We start from the raw sequence: 22779 nt of genomic DNA, 5'->3' as shown, positions 1-22779 counted from the left end.
TCCTTCAGGCAGAAGTATTCTTGAAGGGTGGCGCACGCCACGTACACCGAGTACCTGGAGAAGATTCACGATCGTGCCAGCGGATGAGATGACACGTGGGATTGAACTATGTATGGCTATGTAGTGTCTTAATTATCAATGTGCTTGAGTATGCCAAATGGGATGAACTATATATGGTTGAACTATGCTTGTGTACGACTTATTGCCTATGCCCGAGTATGTTTAATCTATGTTTACTTATGTCTAAATGTGGGATATGGATGTTAATTCGGTTGATGGAATGCATATTTGGGTGAATGTTTAGCGTGGGTAAAACTTTCAGATTCAACCGACGAAGGAAAAGTGGAACCACCCTAAAACATGGTAAATTTCCCAAATTAAAACCATATGCAATGACTTCCATTTTCCCAGTTACGTCAATCACACATGTTTGGCTATAGCAAACCGTTGCCTCTGAAACTCTTTATTGTCGGCGTTCTGGGACCGGGGGTGCGCAGACCTTCCTGCCTGCGGCCCGTGGTGTGGCTCCATCGGTGGCCCGGTACGGCCAAGCTTCAGCAGCAATAGCTCAAGACCCTCGCAAGGGGCCAAGCCTCACGAGGCGGATGACACCAAGACCTCCCTGGGGGCGGCCTCATTAGGTTGGCTCCCAAGGAGTAGAGATATCAAGGCAGGGTGCACTTCGCGAGGCTCACATGACGTGAGCCATGACGACCAAGGCCAGGCGGGCGCCAGTGGGCGTACTGTACCAGTTTCTCTTTGGTGCTAAGGAGGCAAGCGCAGGCGCGGGGTCCTGAGGCATCAGTCAAAGGTTTCCATATTAGTGCAACAAGACCAAGACCGCCACGGCAGGACGGAGGTCATCACGGAGCCCACGGCAGCGTCACCACCAGAGCCTTTTGCAGGCAAAGACTACTTTTGTCAGGATGGCTTGTACTAGTTGTCTCCCTTCAAATATGGCCGTTGTGGGATCCCTTCCCGCCTTACATTTGGGAAGAGGACCAAGGCCACTATAAATAGGACTTAGCCACCACCATAGCAAGGGGATCCAGAATCGCGGACATTCTACCCTAACCACTTCACCAGCTCATCGAGCTCAAGAACACCTCACCTCCTGAGGTTGTTCATCCCCAGTACTAGTTCATCCTCAGCCCCTCGAGGCAATCCACCACAAAGCTGGAGTAGGGTATTACACCGCAAGGTGGCCCGAACCAGGATAAATCTCTGTGTCTCTCATTCTTTGGGTTCGTCGAGCTAGGCCGTGGGATCGTTTAGCGAGCGAGCTGGGGAGAGAGTGTTCTTCATGCGCACCCTAGAGTTCGAACCTCTCAAGGGTCTGCGGAACCTGTAATCGGACATTTAGCGTGCCAGGTAGGGGTGTGCTGAAACCTCTCTTCCGTCGACCGACGCACCACCGCTCCACCGCTTCCATGGCTGATGCTCATCGGGCCCGTGCTGAGCGCCGAGCTGCTCTCAACGCTCACGTCGCCCAGACGGCGACCGTCGACGGGCCTCCCCGCCGCTCTTCATCACCCGCTGCCAACGCCGCCACCGGCCCGACAGGGAACGAGCAGCAAGCTTCGTTGTTGCACCCCTCTATGGGGCGGGACGGACGCACCGCCACCCCGTCGCTGACTCCAGCTAGCTCGTCGTCCCACACTCGTCGCGGGCCCGCGGACGCGCAGGCTGCGCTGCTCATGGCGCGTGAGCTCCTGCGCTACCGTCCCGTCGACGACCTCTACGAAGACTGGTTGGACCGCATCGCCGAGCTCATAAGCCCCGCTAGGGGCTCTCCTGCACCGTCCCTCTCACTACCTCGCCCACCCCCCGCTGCGAGCGACGTAGCCCACGGAGCGCCTCCACCACCTCCCCGTCAAGATGTCATCCTCGGACCAAAACGCATGGCCCGACGGCGTGACCAGCCATGCAGGGCGCCCGCGCGTGAAGAAGAAAGCGGCCGAGAGGTTCAGCGGCCGCAAGAGGACGCTCCTGCACTCCCGGCACCACCACTTATAGACCACGTGCCGCCTGCGGCGGCGCGTGGATATCAAGATCAGGTTCCACTTCCACGACGAGCCCCGGTGACCACCGTTGGCTATCGCGCCTTCACCCCCGAGCTGTGCAGCATTGTCTGGTCCGGCAAGTTCAAGCCTGACCTGCCTCCGTGCTACGACGGCACCCCCGACCCTGTTGAGTTCCTGAAGCTCTATGAGCTGAGCATTGAGGCAGCCAATGGTGACGAGAAAGTCATGGCGAACTGGTTCCCCATGGCTCTCAAAGACGGCGCGCTCTCGTGGCTCCTGAGCCTGCCCGCGGGATCGTTCTCCTCCTGGGGAGAGATGCGCGAGCGCTTCGTCGCCAACTTCCAAGGTACTCGCGACTGTCCGCTGGCCGCGGGTGACCTACGGCGCATCAAGCAGCAGCCATGGGAAACCCTGCAGAAGTACATCCAGTGCTTCAACAGCATTCGCCTCAAGATTCCCAAGGTGACGGATGAGGCCATCATCTCAGCATTCTCTAATGGCGTCCGCGATGTCAAGATGAAGGTGGAGCTCGCCATACATGAGGACCTGTGCACGGCTCTGGAGATGTTCAACATGGCGACCAAGTGCGCGAGAGCTGAGGAGGGACGCCTCTCCTCCTCGAGCTTCCAGGTGCCGACCCAGAAGACAAGAAGACCAAGACCAAAGACGTGAAGTGCAAGGGGGATGCCGTGCTCGCGGCAGAACCAGAGATGAAGCATGGCTGCGACCACCCCGAGTCATCCAAGGCCAACCGCCCGTTCTGCGCCTGCCACAACGTGCACAGCCACAACACCAATGACTGTCAGGAGCTCAGGGGCATCCGCGACGGGTGGTTCGGTCGATGCCCCGAGCGCAACGATGGAGGCTACAGCCACGGAGGAGGCAGAAGTGGAGGGCGCTGGGATGACCGCGGCCCCCGCCAGGAGTGGCGCGACCAGCCTCGTGAGCACCGCTAGCAGGACCAGCCTCGTGAGGGTGCCTGGAGGGACCAGCCTCGTGAGGGTGCCTGGAGGGACCAGCCTCGTGAGGACCGTCCTCAGGGCAAGGCCGGGCTCCCTCCGCTGCCACCACCACCGAGGAGGAACTGAAGACCACCACCAGGACGAGGAGGCTAGGGGCTTCCAGGAGCCTCGCGCCATCGCCTGCATCTTATGTGGCGCTCAGGCCCCAGCCTCCTAGCGCATCTTCAAGCAGTTCGCTCGTGAGGTGAACGCGGCCCTCCTCAGGCTCAAGGCCACGCGTCTGCTTAGGTGGTCCAAGTGCACCATCACCTTCAGCTCGTCTGACCAGCTCAAGTGCGTGGCAACTGCCGGCGCCCTCCCGATGCTCTCCTCGCCTGTCATCAGCAACGTCCTCATCATCAAAACCCTCATCGATGGCGGTGCGGGACTCAATGTTCTTTCTATTGAGACGTTCGACCACCTCCAAGCGCCATATCATTAGCTGTAGCCCACCAAGCCCTTCTCAGGAGTGACCGGCGGCTCCACCACCCCGATAAGGCAGATCCGCACCAAGCTCATCGACTTCGATGTCGCCCACATCCGCCTGCTATATAATGCCATCCTTGGGTATCCGGCCCTGACCAAGTTCATGGCGGTAACCCACCACAGCTACAAAGTCCTCAAGATGCCAGGGAACCGCGACAACATCATGATCGCTTGCGAAGAGAAGGACGCGGTGTGCTCCCTCGAGCACGCCTACCAGGCCGCAGCGGTTGAAGACCTGGACAACCAAGGCGCCATCTACCCTCCTGAGGCAGTCCCGAAAAAGAAGAAGCAGCTGCTCCATCTAGAGCCTCAGGAGAGCGGCTTCTCCGGCCTCTTCGACATTATTGCACACAGTTGGTTTCTTCAACCATGTGCCCTGAAGAGCGCATAATTAATTATCACACTCGAGTGTCCATCATCACCCTTCTGTGTAACTTTTACCTCATCACCCACGGGTAAACTTATGATCGAAGTCATTCCACACACTTCTTTTTTATAAAGCTTTTTTCCAATAAACGCCCATGATTTGCCCCTCTTCTAGCCGACGCGTGGCCAAACTAGCTGGGCGGGAAGCTTGCGCGGTAAACTTCGCGGTTGCACGGGAACAAGCTCACCAATGATACATTTGGCGCCTCTTCGAGTCCATACGTGGTCAAATGAAACATGTGCGGGGTTCTAAAGGTTGCACTGGAATCCTCCGATATGAACGTCGTGACAAGACGTGACGATTATAGGCCGGTCGGCCCCCATTTATTCACTACAAAAAATCACTTCCATGATGATACGTGTTTGTCACAGTAGGTCTTGTTTCTGTCATGCATGTACATCCATGACGATTTTATGACAGAATCAAGATGGTCATACCTGTGCTATCGTAGAAGTGTTCAATGACAATACCAAAATTATCATCATGGAAGTGTCCACTTCCACGACGACAAATGGCACGTCATGGAAGTGCTTTCGTGAAGGGTAACTGACATGTGGCATCCACCATAACGGGTCGCCGTTAAGCTATCGGGTTCCGGTTTGGATTCGATAACCCATTAACAGCCCCGACCAATGGGGATTTTCCACGTGTAAAATTCTCATTCACCACACGATCCACGTGTCAGCTCATCGTTGGGACAGATGTCATCCCTACAATGGACGGAAGACGCCTATGATATGTCGACACGTGGCACAACCCAACAGTGGCCCATTTAAGGAAAAAAGAGGCCGGCCCAGGTAAGGGCCCACGATATTTTTTCAGAATCTAGTGGGCCGACCCATTAACAGCCTGCCATGTTTTGGTTCAAATTAAGGCCCATATCAGATCTGGCCTGTTCACAACCTGTCGTGTTTTGGGCTAAATTACAGCCGATACGAGATTACGCCTGTTAACAGGGTACTGTTATTTTGGGCCCATGCTATGTCGGGTTTGTATTTCAGCCAGTTAAATGCCCATTGCCAGTTCGACCCGATAATAGTTTCGGCTTGTTAGCGGCCCGTGGTGTATCTAGGCTATTGTTGGCCCGGTTTTACATTAGGCCATTTAATGGCCCATGCTGAAACTGGGCTATTTCCTATCCGAAGTGATTTTAGGCCTCTTAACGGCCCGTAGTTTTCGTGGATAAATTTTAGCCCAACGTGCCTATCGGCCTGTTAATGGCCCTTGTAACAGTTGGGCTGAATTAATGCCCACATTGAATCCAGCCTGCTTACAGCCCATCTATTAATGGCCCGTGACACAGTTGGGCCTATGGCCCGCATTGATACTAGCCTCCTTAAATCCCATAATTTTATTGGGCCAAACAGGGCCCGAGATATATTTTGGCTTGTTAACGACTCGTTTTTTATTTGGGACAAACATGGGCCTAAGACAATTTCGGCCTATGTTGGCCCATGAATTTTCTGGCTCAAAGCTAGCCTAATTTAGTTTGTAGTCTATTAAAAGCCCATGGTATTCTATGGCCCGGCTGGCCAGAACTTTACTCGGCGTGTTAATCGCCCAAGATGATTATAGGCCCATGTTTCGGCCCATATATAGCGTAGCGAGTTACAGGTCGGCCTGAAGACCGACAACATTTGAGATCCGTTGAAGCTTCCGGCCTAAATTATAGCACACCGACTAAGAATAAACCATACAACAAAGAAATTACGGCATATTACATCCACTGGGCATCAAAGTTCGACACCGGTGATAATAAAGTGCAACGAGACCGCCGATTACATATATTGGGCATCAAAGGTCGCCACCAGTGCATATAAACGAACCAACAAAATAATATACAAAACTGAGAGCACTTCGGAAGGCATTAGACCTGGCCTGAAGGTGCATCGCAAGCTGCAGAACAAGTTGATGAGACCTCAATTGTGTCAATGATAGATGCTCTAACCCAAGCTGCATAGCACGAAAGCCTGCAAGGCTGTCCTCTGAGGTCTTCTTTGCATCAGTGATATCAAGTAGGAGCTAAGCTGAAGCAAGTCTTTCTGCTTTAAGTTGAGACTGAAGAAGTTGAACTGATTGAGGCAGCAACTGCACTGAGTTTGTCTCTTAGCTGCTGGTAAGTAGCTTCAACTCCCTGTCTTCATCAAGACATGACCTTGGGGTCATCTCGCTCTCTTCAAGATGGTTTGGCTCACTATCTTCCCTAAACTTCTGCATGGCACAAGAGATATGACTTTGAAAGATCAACAAGGAGAAACATAACAGGTTTCACAATTATATAAGCAATTAAAAGGATTTGTCCTGCATAAGGAACATGTTTTTACAACTACAATTTAAAACTAGTAGTTGTTGCAAACATCCAATCAAATGTAAACACCAAAGCAAACAGCAGTGGAGGAAATGATGCATATCCAAATCTATACTAGAACAAAGTTTGAAGGCTTGAGAAGGATGAACGTACATTAAATGTTAACCCGGGCTGGACAAACCCTTCTCCATGTCGATGGAAGGATAATCCAAGAAATTCCTGAAAGAAACTTCTTTATAAGCATTACCTTTATTTTGCATTTTGTAAAGAGTAAATACAGATCAAACAATATTGGAAGAAATAGAGGATAATGAAGCTCAGATGCAGAGTGATGATACATAATCAAATAGCTATTAATTAAGTACATCGTTACAAGGCAAAAGGTAGTGAGAAGAGGAATGCAGACATCAACGTGTGCAGTGGCATTGGCTTTATTCAACATTTTGGTAAGAGTAAATATAGATCTGATAATTTGGAGAAAGTGGAGGGCAGGGCAGATAAGATGCAGAGTAATGCTAGACAATCAACTATCTCGCAATGCAATTACAGTAATACTACCACCATCCGTTATTACTTGTTGCTCAAATGGATGTATCTAGCACTATTAACTTCTAAATACATCCAATTGAGCAACAATTAATTCGATACAGAGGGAGTACATGACAAGAGTTACTTACATGAGCAATCCAAAACTTCATAACCATTGTGTTAATTCTACATTTATCTAAGAGTAAATATAGATCTTATAATTTCGAGCAAAGGGAGGATAAGGAAGCAAACATTTACAGTGATACTACATATTCAAACAACAATGAATGTAAGTACGCTGACAAAGGGCAAGAGGTACTGACAAGAGCAATGCAGTGCCTACTATTGTTGTGAGATCCTATGATCCTTTGAGAAAGGAGATTCATCTGAAATTAGTTTTCATACAAGAGAGAAGGTAAGGCACATGCAGAAATGTAGGAGTTCAAATTTTGAATTGATATCATAGACAGTACCTGACGCTGGGCTCTCTATAGTTCTAATAGGGGTCTGGCCAGTGGAGTAGGGGTAAAGTGTGGTACAATTGGGCCTGTATTTTCTGTGGCTGCTTATCTATCTGATTTAACATGTATCACTACCTTTTCCAAATACCTAGTTTGTACTCCTTAAGGATCTGCACTCACCCTCTTCCTTTTGGACATCTATTACGAAAGAACAACATTTGACTCCAAAAACATAGTATGATGACACATGGAATAGGTACAGAAAATGGACAGGTAAGGCATATACTAATATATGATGCTTAAACTAAGCAGATGGTGGTGTAACAAAGTACAAGTAATGCAAGAGGACATATGGAAAATATGTGCGACCAATTCAACCTCTCCAAGTTAGAGCAGGCACCTTGATGGGTGAATAAGATAGGACATCCTCCACCATGCCAACTTTGTTAGCCGGTGGATTGTTTTGCAATATTCCTCTCGTGCCCCCATTGTCATATTCATTTTCATAATGTTCGATACCTGACATGCATGAAAACATAAAAAATAAATGAGATTATCTTTGTAATGCAGAAGTGATTCTAATCCAATACTGCCTCCCTGTAAACCCCTTTGTGCTATCTCTGCAATTCTTCAAAGAGATGCCATGCATGCTGTAATTTGGTGTGTGCATTAATGTAGTGTGGCCTACTACTCAAAATATGAGAGCTTCAGAAGTGATGATACTTCGCAGATGACAGCTTCAACATATAGTAAAGAAGAACAAGTCGACCTGACCTGACAGATTCAAGATATACTATGGGAGAACAACTCGACCTGACCAGTCGACCGCAAATGTCTCTGCTACTGTTCCCAATAAGGAACATACTTATTAAAGAAGAAGAGTAGAGGATCATGTTAAAGAAGAGCAGAAGAGCAAGCAGATTGAAGATATTACAAGTCTTTCTATACAATGCATGTTGCCCACCCATGATGAACTAGAGCTCACAGATAAATACTATTCCTTCCGGTCTCTCCATATGTGGCTCACATGCATTTCGAAACTAAAGTAGGAACATTTAGCTGACCAATTAAACATGTCTCAGTTTTACTACTATCAACATATTATCATATTTGAATTTGTACAACTAAGCTTGTTTAGCTTGATGTGTGGAGCAGTGCTATTATGACACGAATCACGTAGGCTGATCGTGGTCATCATAAAATGGGGAAACGTAAGCATGATGAATATAGTGTTGACCTTGCAGTGGCATGGTAGATCTGAAGCTGCAAACCGCGCAAAGGGTACTTAGCAACCGATGTTTGCTTTGAAATAACAACTAAGATTTGGTATGGACAAGAAAGTACAGTCAACAAGTGACAATGAAATGCAATTCCTGCTGCCTCTCTATATGTCGCAACATGCATTTGGAAACTCAAGTGGGACATTTAGCTCACCAATTAAATGTGTCTGTTAACTAATATCACTATCATATCACAATCATATTTGGACAACTAAGCTTTGGAATTATGAGTATTGTGTTGTTTAGCTTGAAGGGTGGAGTATGGCTAGTACGACAAAAAGCACCTACGCAGATCATAGTAGTGTAGAGAAAAGGGGAAACCCTAAGCATCACGAGTAAAATCAGGAAAGTGGAACTAGCTGGAACATGTGGGCTTGTATTGCCGGTACGGCTAGAAAGGCTTCGCCCCCAACAGGGGCAACTCTATTCAACTAAAGGCATAATACTGTTACTATTAGTCTAGACTCTCAAAGATGACATAGCTCCTAGCATTTCCAGGATATTATGGCAGACCATCTAGAATAGTTGAAAGCATCCATCTTAAGCGACCCAACAGACCCGTCGACTGCAAATGTCCCTAATCCACTTCCCGATAAGGAACATACTGTACTACTCCCTCCGTTCCTAAATATAAGTCTCTTAGAGATTCGAATGCGGACTACATAAGGAGCAAAATGAGTGAATATACACTCTAAAATATGTCCATATATATATACAGCCATACGTACTTCTGATAGAGGCGAGGGTGTCCCGATGTTTCGATGAGATAGCTATCCTTTTCTGAGGGAGTCGACTTTGACGATCCGACTACGAACGTGCGAAGACATCGCGCCTTAGCAATTGATAAACCAACTTCCGAGGGGTTATTGACCACGCCGGAGCACGATCAACCTGACCATGAGGGTCTATTTCCTGCGAGCAAACAAAGAACAAGCAAGAAACTGAGATTGCAATCTGGATATTGCGAATAAGAGAGGAAAGATTTATTAATGAAGGTGGGGCTCTGTGACGTCTTGGTCTGGTCGTTGAACATAAACGAAGTATGCGAAGTTGCGGCTATGGCGAACTTTTCATAAAAAAAAACCCAAAGTCTAAACGATGCCCTATGGGCCGTATATATGGAGGAAGAGGGGGGAATTTCATGGCCCTTGGGGAAGGGGTCTGAAACCAACCCTATCTCTTGTTTCCCACACATACAGACTCTAAAAACTACATATATTCAAGTATTTCGAAAATACATGGGCCTGGCCCAAAAATAAGGTGTCGCAGCACCTAGAATAGCCTCCGGACGAATATTATGAAGTGGCATCTTGTATATTTTGTCCAAGGCTTCATGCACTCATTATGGTGGCTTCAAAGTCCTGAAATCATCACTTGAAACTCTGCTCTTGTCTTACTTGCGCATGCCATCAACTCGATGCTTGTTCTTGCTCCAATGTTCATCCTTCTCCAAGCTAGGCCCTTCATTTGTAAGCAAAACAAATGTATCCAATTTAGGCAGCATCATATTCTCATGAACATTAGAATCATTACCAAGAAACGAAAGTACCTGGTAATTTAATTGGCGTGCGCAAGCTCTAGTAATCGGTCCAGTATGTAAAGTAGCAGGGGCTGTGGGTGTAACAATGGTATTGATGTCCTCATCATCCTCCCCTTCTTGAAATGAACTCGTCCTCGATGGAAGCTCATCTTCCTCGCCCAAATAAGGCTTCAAATCTGTAATGTTAAAAGTGGGACTAACCCCAAAATCTGCAGGCAGCTCAAGTTTATATGCATTATCATTTATTTTCTCTAACACCTTAAAAGGACCATCAGCACGTGGCATTAGCTTTGATTTGCGCAAATCAGGAAATCTATCCTTACGCAAATGTAACCAAACAAGATCTCCAGGTGCAAACACAACATATTTTCTACCCTTATCTCCAGCAAGTTTATATTTAGCATTCATACGCTCAATGTTTTCCTTAGTTAACTCATGCATTTTTAAAATCAATTTAGCACGTTGTTTAGCATCAAAATAAACCTTCTCCGAAGATGGAATAGGCAACAAATCAATAGGTGCACAAGGTAGGAAACCGTACACAATTTCAAAAGGGCACATCTTAGTAGTAGAATGCAATGAACGATTATAAGCAAATTCAATATGATGCAAGAATTCTTCCCACATTTTATTATTATTCTGCAAAACAGCCCTAAGCATAGTAGACAATGTTCTATTTACTACTTCAGTTTGTCCATCAATTTGGGGGTGACAAGTAGTACTAAAAAGCAGTTTAGTCCCCAACTTAGCCCATAAACATCTCCAAAAGTGGCCAAGAAATTTAGTATCACAATCTGAAACAATAGTATTTGGCACACCATGCAAGCGCATAATTTCACGAAAGAACAAATCAGCAACATTAACAACATCATCGCTTTTATGACATGGTATAAAGTGTGCCATTTTCGAGAATCTATCCACGACAACAAATATGCTATTCCTCCCATTCTTTGTTCGAGGTAAACCTAAAACAAAGTCCATAGATATATCCTCCCATGGAACACTAGGTACAGGCAAACGCATTTATAAACCATGAGGGTCGTGACTTAGCTTTTTGACATGTAGTGCAGCGAGCAACAAAACGCTCAACATCCCGTCTCATCTTTGGCCAAAAGAAATGTGTAGCAAGTACGTCCTTCATCTTCTTCACGCCAAAGTGTCCCATTAGTCCTCCTCCATGTGCCTCCTGCAACAACAAAAGACGAACGGAGCTAGCTGGAATGCATAGCTTGTTAGCACGGAACACAAATCCATCATTAACGACGAACTTGTTTCACGTTCTTCGTTCTTTACAATTCTGCATTACATCTTTAAAATCAGCATCATGCACATATTGATCTTTGATGGTCTCCAAAACAAATATTTTTAGGTCAAGTTGTGAAAGCATAGTATAGCGACGATACAATGCATCAGCAATAACATTTTCTTTACCCTTCTTCTGTTTAATAACATAAGGGAAAGTCTCAATGAATTCAACCCATTTAGCATATCTACGATATAGTTTAGCTGACTTTTAATATGTTTCAAAGATTCATGATCAGAATGTATAACAAATTCTTTGGGCCATAAATAATGTTGCCATGTCTCTGAAGTCCGAACAAGAGCATATAATTCTTGATCATAAGTAGAATAATTCAGACTAGGCCCACTCAATTTTTCAGAAAAGTATGCAATAGGTTTGCCATCTTGTAATAGCACACCTCCTAATCCAATTCCACTAGCATCACATTCAAGCTCAAAAGTCTTATTAAAATCAGGAAGTTGGAGTAAAGGAGCATGTGTCAACTTATCTTTCAATACCATGAAGGCTTCTTCCTGTGCGGTACCCAAAACAAAAGGCACATCCTTCTTTGTAAGATCATTGAGAGGTTCAGCAATGGTGCTAAAATCTCTCACAAAACGCCTATAGAATCCAGCAAGGCCAAGAAAACTCCTCACTTGTGTAACCGTCTGGGCTGCGGCCAACTCTCAATAGCTTCAATCTTGCCTTTATCAACTTCAATTCCCTGTGGAGTAACAACATAGCCAAGAAAAGATACTCTGTCGGTGCAAAGGTGCACTTCCCAAGGTTACCAAACAAACGTGCATCCCGTAGAGCAATAAAAACAGCACGTAAATGTTCCAAATGTTCTTCCAAAGATTTGCTATAAATTAGTATATCGTCAAAATAGACTACCACAAATTGTCCAATGAAAGCACATAAAACTTCGTTCATTAATCTCATGAAAGTACTAGGTGCATTAGTTAACCCAAAAGGCATGAGTAACCACTCATATAAACCAAACTTAGTTTTAAATGTTGTTTTCCATTCATCTCCCAATTTCATACGAATTTGATGGTATCCACTACGCAAATCAACTTTGGAGAATATTGTAGAGCCACTCAATTCATCAAGCATATCATCTAGCCTAGGAATGGGATGACGATAACGAATAGTAATATTATTAATGCCTCTACAATCAACACACATACAAGATGTACCATCCTTTTTAGGCACTAGTATAATAGGAACAGCACAAGGACTAAGAGATTCGCGTATACAACCATTGTCGAGCAGCTCCTGTACTTGACGCATAATCTCCTTCGTCTCCTCTGGATTGGTACGATACGGTGCACGGTTGGGTAGCGATGCACCGGGAATTAAGTCAATTTGATGCTCAATCCCTCAAATAGGTGGTAATCCTGGTGGCACATCTTGTGGAAAGACGTCAGTGAACTCCTGCAAAATGTTAGTGACAGCACGGGGCAAGGAGGATGGCATGTCCTCAAATGAAAATAGTGCCTCTTTGCACACAAAAGCATAGCAAACAGATTTGCTGAAATCTAGCTCATCAATATCAGATTTTGTGGCAAGTAAACATGCACTTTCAATTTAATTTCAGAAGCAACACTAGATGGTTTATTATTAGGTTTCATTTGCTGCTCAAATTCTTTTGCCACAATCTGATTTTCACTCTTATTTTTCTCCTGTTTTGCTTTATTAGCTCTATTAATATCATCTTTCAAAATGGAATCAGGAGTCATAGGAAGCAAAGCAATATTTTTATCCTTATGAACAAGAGTATACTGATTGTTTCTACCATGGTGTACAGAATTTGTATCAATTGCCATGGTCTACCAAGTAATAAGGAACATGCTTGCATAGGTACCACATCACAGTCAACATAATCAGCATATGTAAAGATACTAAAATGCACACGAACCGTACGTCTTACCTTAACCTTGCCACTGTTGTTGAACCATTGGATGTAGTAAGGGTGTGGATGTGGTCTTGTGGTGAGAGATAGCTTCTCCACCATCTCCATGCTAGCCAAGTTGTTGGAGCTCCCTCCATCTATGATGACGCGAACAGAACGTTCCTTCACAACTCTCTTTGTATGGAACAAATTATTCCTCTAATTTTGCTTAGCTTGTGTGACCTGCACATGCAAAACATGTTGAGAAACTAAACATTCATACCTGTCAGCGTCTTCAGGAGCCATGTATTGCGTCTCATGATCAGAATCATCTCCACCGTGTTCTTCACGTGTAATAAGAGCCAAAGTCTCCTCATCATAGTCACTAGCGGACTCATACCCACCATCCTCAATAGCAATCATCACACGCTGAGATTTGCATTCTTTCGCATAATGACCTCTTCCCTTACAACGACAACAAATAATATCACTTGTGTGCCCCTGTTGATGCCATGGAAGAAGAAGAGCTCTGTGGAGGCCTGGCAGGTGTGCTCTTCGCAGATAGTGGTGGTTGTGCCTGCTTTCTTGTATCACGGCTGGAGGTGGCACCTGATGGAGGTGCTGGTGCAGTGGAAGTAGAGGATGCACATGGTGTCCATGATGAAGGTCGACCTGCAGAAAAGTTAGTTCCCGCCAATGCATGTCGATCCTACACTTCACGTTCAGCTTTACAAGCAAGATGGAATAAACGAGTGATATTATTATACTCCTTATACTGTAGAATGGTCTGAATCTCTATTTAATCCACCCATAAAACATGCAAGAATAGCCTCATTCTCCTCAACAATACCACATCTAATCATGCCAGTTTGTAATTCCTGATAATATTCTTCTACAAAAAAATTCCTTGTCTTAAACGCTGCAATTTTTGAAGTAATTCACGTTGATAATATGGTGGAACCCAACAAGTACGCATAGCAGGTTTCAAAGCAGCCCAGATAGCTGGAATAGGATATAATCTACATTGTTCAGACCACCAAACACATGCAAAGCTAGTGAAAGCACAAACAGCAGCAGGAACACGTCTCTCCTCAGGATAGATTAAACATGTAAATCGTTGTTCAGTTTCTAACTCCCAAGTAAGATATATATCAGGAACATATCTACCCTCAAATGGTGGAATATTCAATTTTAGTTTAGGAAGATGGTCATGTACCTCAAGTGGTGGTGCAGCCCCTACCGTTGCGATGATATGCATGAGGACGACCAGGTGGTGCTGGTAGTTGCACGTAGTTCTGATTTTGGTCAACCTCATCCTCGTAATGGTCCTCCACCTCTGCAGTAGCAGCAGGAGCTACAGAAGCACCAACAGCAGCACCAGAAGTTTGACCAGGCTCAAGGGGAACGCGCTGTGCTCGTCCCACTTGATTTGGAAGGCGATTTTGTTGTTGCTGTAGAGGTGCGACAGGTGCAGCGGACGGTGGTTGTGGAAGACGCGCGAGCAATTCATTAAACTTGTTATCGAGCTTTGTTTCGAACGCCTTCTCAATGCCATCTATCTTCTCCATGGCCTCTTCAAATCTGTTTAGCACATCTTCCACCTGTCCACTCATCATTTGCTGAAACTTATCATGTAACTCTTTGTTCGTCATGTTCTCCCAGTCAGTCTCGTCGGCTTGTGATCCTGGCATGGTTAGCAGCAATAGAAGCATACAAGAATATGATCCTATAGACTACTAGAAAATGGCGGTGGTGGGGTGTCACAAATCCGTCAAGTAAACCTCAAATTCTTACCAGTTCTTACCCAGCAGCAGGTGGTGAACGGCAATCGTTGTAGTCAAAACTCTCAAAGCTTGGATAGAGCGATTACCAGGGAGAGTCAAACGCACGACGTAGATTTATGTGGAGCTAGGAAGGCTTATAATATGGTAGCAAAAAGGGTCAGCAATAACAATTTCAGAGATGCAAAGTTGAATAAACGCTCAACGACAGTACTGTGCCGGTCCTAGGCTAGACCGTGCTAGAGACGCGAGCCTAGAACACTAACAAAATCACGGCGCTGCACGTAAACAAGGGAAAAGCACACTCTGGAATTTTTTTCCCCTCTGGTTTTTTCGCGCTCTTTTTTTTTGCGAAAAATCACTATAATGGCGAGTGTCTCAAAACACTTCCCAGGTCAAAATGACAGGATGGGCATGAAATTTTTTTGACTATTTTTTCGGAAATTAGGGCAGCGACGACGAAAAAGTGCGACAAAAAATCACTATGATGGCACGTGGCTCAAAAGACTCAGAAACGCCTAAAAATAGGATAGGGAAAAATATTTTTGGTCGCCGAAATTTTGGCCTAAAAACTGCCCGGGGGTCTCCAGACTCGTATGACCAGAAATTTTGGCCGAATTTTTTGCCAATTTTTTTCCGAAACCTACTCACGGAAGGAAACGCGAATCGGAAAATAGATGGATCTCAGAAACAAACCTAATATGAAAAGAACTCAGATTGGTGGTGGATATATGGTTGTAGGATATGGCAGCGGTGGTGGTATATGGTAGCGGTAGTGGTATATGGATACGGATCAGTGGTGGTATATGGATATGGATTGGTGGTGGTATATGGATACGGATTCAGAGCGGTGGCGGATAAGCGGTGGTGGTAGATGGCAGGGGCGATGATGATGGTGCGGCGGCGGCATGACAACTTATGACCAAAACTCAAAACTCTAAAAGACTAGACTCTAAGACCAGCAACTAGACACGACGATGCAACCGCAAATTCAACAAAGAAAAAACCCTAAAAAGATTATTCAAAGGCTCAGATTGGTTCGGATATGATAAACTAACCCTAATTTTTTATGGCTTTTTCGTCGACTGTAGGTATGAAGAACAGACGCGATCTAAACATCGAAAAACTGTAAAATCTCACCGAGCAACCTGGAAATCTGATACCACTTGATAGAGGCGAGGGTGTCCCGATGTTTCGATGAGATAGCTATCGTTTTCTGAGGGAGTCGACTTTGACGATCCGACTACGAACGTGCAAAGACATCGCGCCTTAGCAATCGCTAAACCAACTTCCGAGGGGTTATTGACCACGCCGGAGCACGATCAACCTGACCACGAGGGTCTATTTCCTGCAAGCAAATGAAGAACAAGCAAGAAACTGAGATTGCAATCGGGATATTGTGAATAAAAGAGGGAAGCTTTGTTAATGAAGGTGGGGTTCTACGATGTCTTGGTCTGGTCATTGAACACAAACGAAGTACGCGAAGTTGCAGCTATGGCGAACTTTTAATCTAAACAAAACCCAAAGTCTAAACGATGCCCTAAGGGCTGTATATATGGAGGAAGAGGGGGGAATTTCGTGGCCCTTTGAGGAGGGGTCCGAAATAAACCATAAATCTTGTTTCCCCACACATATGGACTCTAAAAATAGCCTATATTCAAGTATTTCGGAAATACATGGGCCTGGCCCAAAAATAAGGTGACACAGCACCTCTGGACGAAAATAATGAAGTGGCATCTTGTATTTTGTCCAAGGCTTCATGCACTCATTATGGTGAATTCAAAGTCCTGAAATCATCACTTGAAACTATGTTCTTGTCTCCCTTGCGCATGCCATCAACTCCATGCTTGTTCTTGCTCCAATGTTCATCCTTCTCCAATCTAGGCCCTTCATTTGTAAGCAAAACAAATGTATCCAATTTAGGCAACATCATATTCTCATGAACATTAGAATCATTACCAAGAAACAAAAGTACCTGGTAATTTAATTGCCGTGCGCGAGCTCTAGTAATCGGTCCAGTATGTATAGTAGGAGGGGCTGTGGGTGTAACAATGGTATTGATGTCCTCATATTATTAAAGTATGCCGTTCGCGGTACATAAAATACTCAGCCAGGGCTGCTCCCGTATAAGGAGCGAGGTATTGTAATGTAGCAGGTGAATCCGCCATTTCAGCTACTACAATAGTGTATTCCATAGCAAAAAGACTTGTGTTTTACCAAAAAAGGATTTCACCCTGATTTATAAATAAAGCAACGATGGACAATACCCGGTCCAAACACACGCCACCATAACACACGCACGCAAGGCAGTTTAGGAACGGAGGAAGTAATATACTTATTAAGTAGAACATAAGAGTAACATGATAACAAAGAGCAAGCAGATTTTAGATAATACAATGCGTGTTGCCCACCCATGATGAACCAGAGCGCACAGAGAAATACTATTCCTTCCGGTCTCTCCATATGTGGCCCACATGTATTTCGAAGCTAAGGTAGGAACATTTAGCTGACCAATTAAACATGTCTCAGTTTTACTACTATCACCATCATATCAGATTCGAATTTGTACAACTAAGCTTGTTTAGCTTGATGGGTGGACCAGTGCTATTACGACATGAACCACGTAAGCTGGTCGTGGTCATCATAAAAAGGGGAAACCGTAAGCATGATGAGTATAGTGTTGACCGTGGTAGTGGCATGGTAGATTTGAAGCAGCAAACCGTGCAAAGGGTACTTAGCAACCAATGTTTTCTTTGTAATAACAACTAAGATTCGATATGGAAAAGAAAGTACAGTCAACAAGTGACAAAGAAATGCAATTCCTGCTGTCTCTCTATATGTCGTGACATGCATTTGGAAACTCAAGTGGGACCTTTAGCTAACAAATTAAACATGTCTGTTAACTAATATCAATATCATATCACAATCATATTTGAACAACTAAGCTTTGGAATTATGAGTGTTGTGTTGTTTAGCTTGAAGGGTGGAGTGTTGCTAGTACGACAAAAAGCACCTACGCAGATCATAGTAGGGTAGATAAAAGGGGAAAACCCTAAGCATCAAGATTAAAATTAGGAAAGTGGAACCAGCTGGACCATATGGGCTTGTATTGCCAGTACGGCAAGAAAGGGTTCGAAAAGGCTTCGGCCCCAAAAGGAGAAGCTTTATTCAACTGAAGGCACAATACTGTTACTATTAGTCTAGACTATGAAAGACAACATAGCTCCCAACATTTCTCGGATATTATGGAAGACCATCTAGAATCGTTGAAAGCATCCATCTAAAGCGACCCAATAGAACTGTCGGCTGCAAACGTCCCTTCTCCACTTCCCGATAAGGAACATACTGTACTACTCCCTCCGTTCTTAAATATAAATCTCTTAGAGATTCGAATGTGGACTACATACAGAGCAAAATGAGTGAATGTACACTCTAAAATATGTCTATATACATCAGTATGTAGTCCTTATTGGAATATCTAAAAAGAATTATGTTTTACCGAAAAAGGCTTTCGCCCAGCTTTATAATTGAAGCAACAATGAACAACACCCGGTACAAACGCACGCCACCACAACACACACATGCACCCAAGGCAGTTTAGGAATGGAGGAAGTAATATAATTATTAAGAAGAACATAAGAGGAACATGATAACAAAGAGTAAGCAGATTTTAGATAATACAATGTGTGTTGCCCACCCATGATGGACCAGAGCGCACAGAGAAATGCAAATCCTTGTTGTCTCTCTATATGTGCCACACATGCTTTTCGAAACGAATAGAGGAACATTAGCTGACCAATTAAACGTTCTCTGTATTAGTAATATGAGCATCATGTCAGATTTGTATGTCAACAACTAAGCTTTGGAATTATGAGTGGCATGTTGTTTCGCTTGATGGGTTGAGGACATGAGGAGCAGTGCTGGCACGACACGAAGCACCTACGATGATGGTAATCAATATAAAGGGGGAAAACCATAATATTTACGAGTATAGTGACCGTGCCATGGCGGATCTGAAGGTGCAAACCGGACAAAGGCTACTTCAAAACCAATGTTTGCTTTCAACTAGCCACTACGCTTTGGTATGGACAAGAAAAGTACAGCAAACAAGTTACGATCTATTTTTCGGGTGAGATCAATAACTTAAGAAGATATGAAAGAGTACCACCTCTCTTGTGATGTCGTGTAGGCCCCTGCTGATACGTCGAGGGTGCTGAGCGTGCGATGGTTGCCGGCGGCACGGAAGAAGACTTTAGACGACAGACGGCCGGGTCGGGGGATAAATCATGTTGCCGTGGACGAGGCAGCCGTAGGAGTAGTAACGGCAAGGAGGATGATTGGGTAGGGGTGGCGGCTCCGGCGCCATGGATGAGAGACGTCCATCTCTTGTAGTGGACGACGGGGTAGGGGTAGCGGCTCCGGCAATGTGGAGGATGGGGTGGCGGACGGAGGAGGCTGGACGGAGTGTGGAGGTTGTTGTGGCGCCGACGGTGTATGAATGGCAAAATGGAGGGGGAGGGGATCACAAACTTTGGGACACGCTTGTCTAAAATGTGGGAAAGTTACAAACTTAGGCCCCGTTTAAAATTTCGGACATCTGGTCGGATGGGGATAGGATGGTTATCTCGCATCTCCCCAATATTTGAAGATAGCGACTTCAGGCGAGGAGAGGGTGTTTTTCCGCCGACGGTTGGCGCCCACGGTGTATGAACAGGGCTGATAGGTAGGACGGTTGTGTCACATATGATGGAAGTTACACACCTAGCCATATTTAAAATATTTGCCAACATCGATTTCGGACAAGGAGAGTTTGTTTTGCCGCCCATGTGTATGAATGAGAAAATTGAGGGAGGGAGAGAGAGGTCTTTCGGACGAGTTTGAATCAAATGTGTGTTTGCCACCCATGTTTGGCACCCACCGTGTCTGAATGGGGAGACAGGCGGTTGTGTCACGTCTGATTAATGTGACTAGTCTACCCCTATCGACAGCAGCGGAAATCAGGTCGATTAGTATGTGAAGTGTCAAGGGTAGACAGTAATTTCCATCTTGCAAACACTTGCTTCGGGCAGCCGACAAATGATAGTTGGTTTTTTGCGGCTTCATTCAAAATTTGGGAGAATTAGCATTCACGTTTACCCTGGCACCTGACAACTAAATTCAAATCCAATTTGTACTCGATTACAAATATCCATACATCATTCTATGTTTTGTTATTTATTTCTTCAAAACCATGACAAAGATTTATTCCACCTTTATATATGAATATGATTTATAAATGTCATGATCTTCGAATTCAGTAGGTTGGATACACTTTGAGTCAAACAGTTATTTCATCCAGTAAAATATGCTCACACGAAAAACAGTTCACCTTATGTCAATCATACAAGTACTGAGGATTACCTCTCCTAAAAAAATTTAGATCATTACAACACATGGACAACAAAGGGGGTCTTACAACATAATCCATTTAGAGACATGACACAACATGCAAGTATACTAATCTAATGACAATTTCAACTGGTATCTAAAGAAGAACTGGGATTACCCTCGGCTTCAGATAGTGGAAGCAACAGGACCTCCTCCGTCTTCAAATGGAACATTCTTACTTCCTCCAATTCTTGGGTTGCTTGCATAATGTGGGCAGCTAATTGCATAATTTCCAGCCTCAAGATCAAGATTACCTCATTCATGGCAGCCACACCATCTCTTTTTGCCTCTAGTAGAGCCTCAAGAACTACAAAATCTGTGCTCATACTGCTCTCCAGCGGTGTTGCGTCTTAACTGCTACCATCTGGGAACGTGGATGGTGCACTGCTTCCACAAATAGATTCTAGGGTTGTACATTGTGTCCTAGTGTGAAAGACATCATGAATGGTTTCCGCTGGACATAAGTAAGAGATAGTTATCGCATGATCCAGGCAGTAAGCTTACATGGTAGACAACAAATGAGTTATTGCCGAGGATGGCAAGCTATATTTAAATGGTTTGCTGCAGCATCAACTGAAAACAAATTAAAACGGTAAGATGAAACTAGGGATGTAAGTGGCAAATAAATGGCATCGCAAGTCCCATCTAGTTAGTTTTTGCTAGCTCGCTAGTTCATTTTCCTAAAGAAAACCTTTTGAACTATCATACCATTAGTTGACTTTAAATGGGATTAAACGGGACCCAGTTGACATCCCTAGATGAAAGGCAGTGTACCACCGCTATATTTAAGTTGCCCAGGCATCTAAGCAGTCACTACTAGGGAAAATCTTATACACAGAAGCTTACCAGTAGCGATGGTCATAAACAAGTGCTACTGCTATGTACCGGCAGCGCATTGTGTACAAGACCGCTATTACTTTATAAGTAGTAGTAGCGCGTGCCACGCAAAAAGCGCTACTACTACAACTGCCACACCGTTGCCGGCAGGCTAGCTATATTAGTAGCGCTGGTACATAGCCAACGCTGCTGCTATTGGTCTTAGTAGTAACGCTCTTCCTTGGAACGCGCTACTGCTATGGGTGACTTATCCCCAAATTTTCCTCCCCCGCGCCCCGACCATCTTCTTCCTCCCCTCACTCCCCGCTCCCTCGCTCCTCCGCCGCCACCACATTGTTGTCGCCACTGCATTGCCGCCGTCGTCCTCGGTATGCCCTCCTCCCTCCTCCTCCCACCGCGCGCTCCTCCCTCCTCCTCCGGTCGCCCCTCCTCCCTCCTCCTCCTCCTCCGGCCGCCCCCTCCTCCCTCCTCCTCCTCCTCTCTTCTCCCTCCAACTTCGGTCGTCCCATTCTCCCACCCTCGTCTCCCCCTCCTCTCTCCTCCCTCCTCCTCCTCCCTCCCTCCTCCCCCTCCTCCTCTCTCCTGCCTCCCCCACCCCCTGCTCCCTCCTCCCTCCCTCATCTCTCCTCACTCTGTTCTTGCATAGAGTGGATTTTTTTAGTAAATTAGTAAAAAATTAAACTAGCTAGGTTAACTATAGGATGGATAGCTAGGTTAACTAGTTTAGTTAGGTTAATGATCTAGGTTAACTAACTAGGTTATTCATAGTAAGTGCTTAATATAACTAGTTTATTTATAGCAAGTACTTAATAGAACTAGTTTATTTATAGTAAGTGCTTAATAGAATTAGTTTATTTATAGTAAGTTCTTAATAGAATTAGTTTATTTATAGTGAGTGGTTAATATATTTTGTTTATGCAGAAATCAAGTTTGCCCCTGCCTCATCCCCACAGTCGTCCCCATCGTACCTCTAGGTGAGATAACCAACTGATAATGTGTTGTAAATGTCGATGATGAAAATGGTAGTGTTATATAGTTTCCATGTCATTGATGTCGACGATGATGCATTCTGAATATAGAGGATGTGTTGGTGTTCTTGTTTGCAATGTGCCTCCGAGTGGCCTATGTTTTGCCGGAATGTTGATTCGTTTCTGTCCCTGCAAAATTCAGGCGCTCGATATGTCCTGTCTTTAGCAAAGGTCATGCCGAAATTTTTCATGAATTTTTAGCATGACTTGTGCTACAATGTAGGGCATATCGAGTGCTTGTATTGCCAGAATGGGAATTCAATGATATTTCGGCAAAACATAAGGCATTTTTTGTATGTCATTGCTCGATATCTGTAACGGGTTAACTTTAGATCTCTTTCGGCTCCTTGTTTGTCTTTTAGTGAGGGAGAGTGTCTGCATATATATATTTGAGAGAGAAAGAATGCCAACTATTGTCGTGGGGGTCGCTTCTCCTGTTCTCTTTGTGCTACACCTTTGTTATGCACTAGGGGAA

This window comes from Aegilops tauschii, chromosome 1 (genome assembly GCF_002575655.3).
Source record: "Aegilops tauschii subsp. strangulata cultivar AL8/78 chromosome 1, Aet v6.0, whole genome shotgun sequence".
Taxonomy (NCBI): Eukaryota; Viridiplantae; Streptophyta; class Magnoliopsida; order Poales; family Poaceae; genus Aegilops; species Aegilops tauschii.
The sequence above is the reverse complement of the archived record's forward strand: the minus strand, read 5'-3'. Positions refer to the sequence as shown.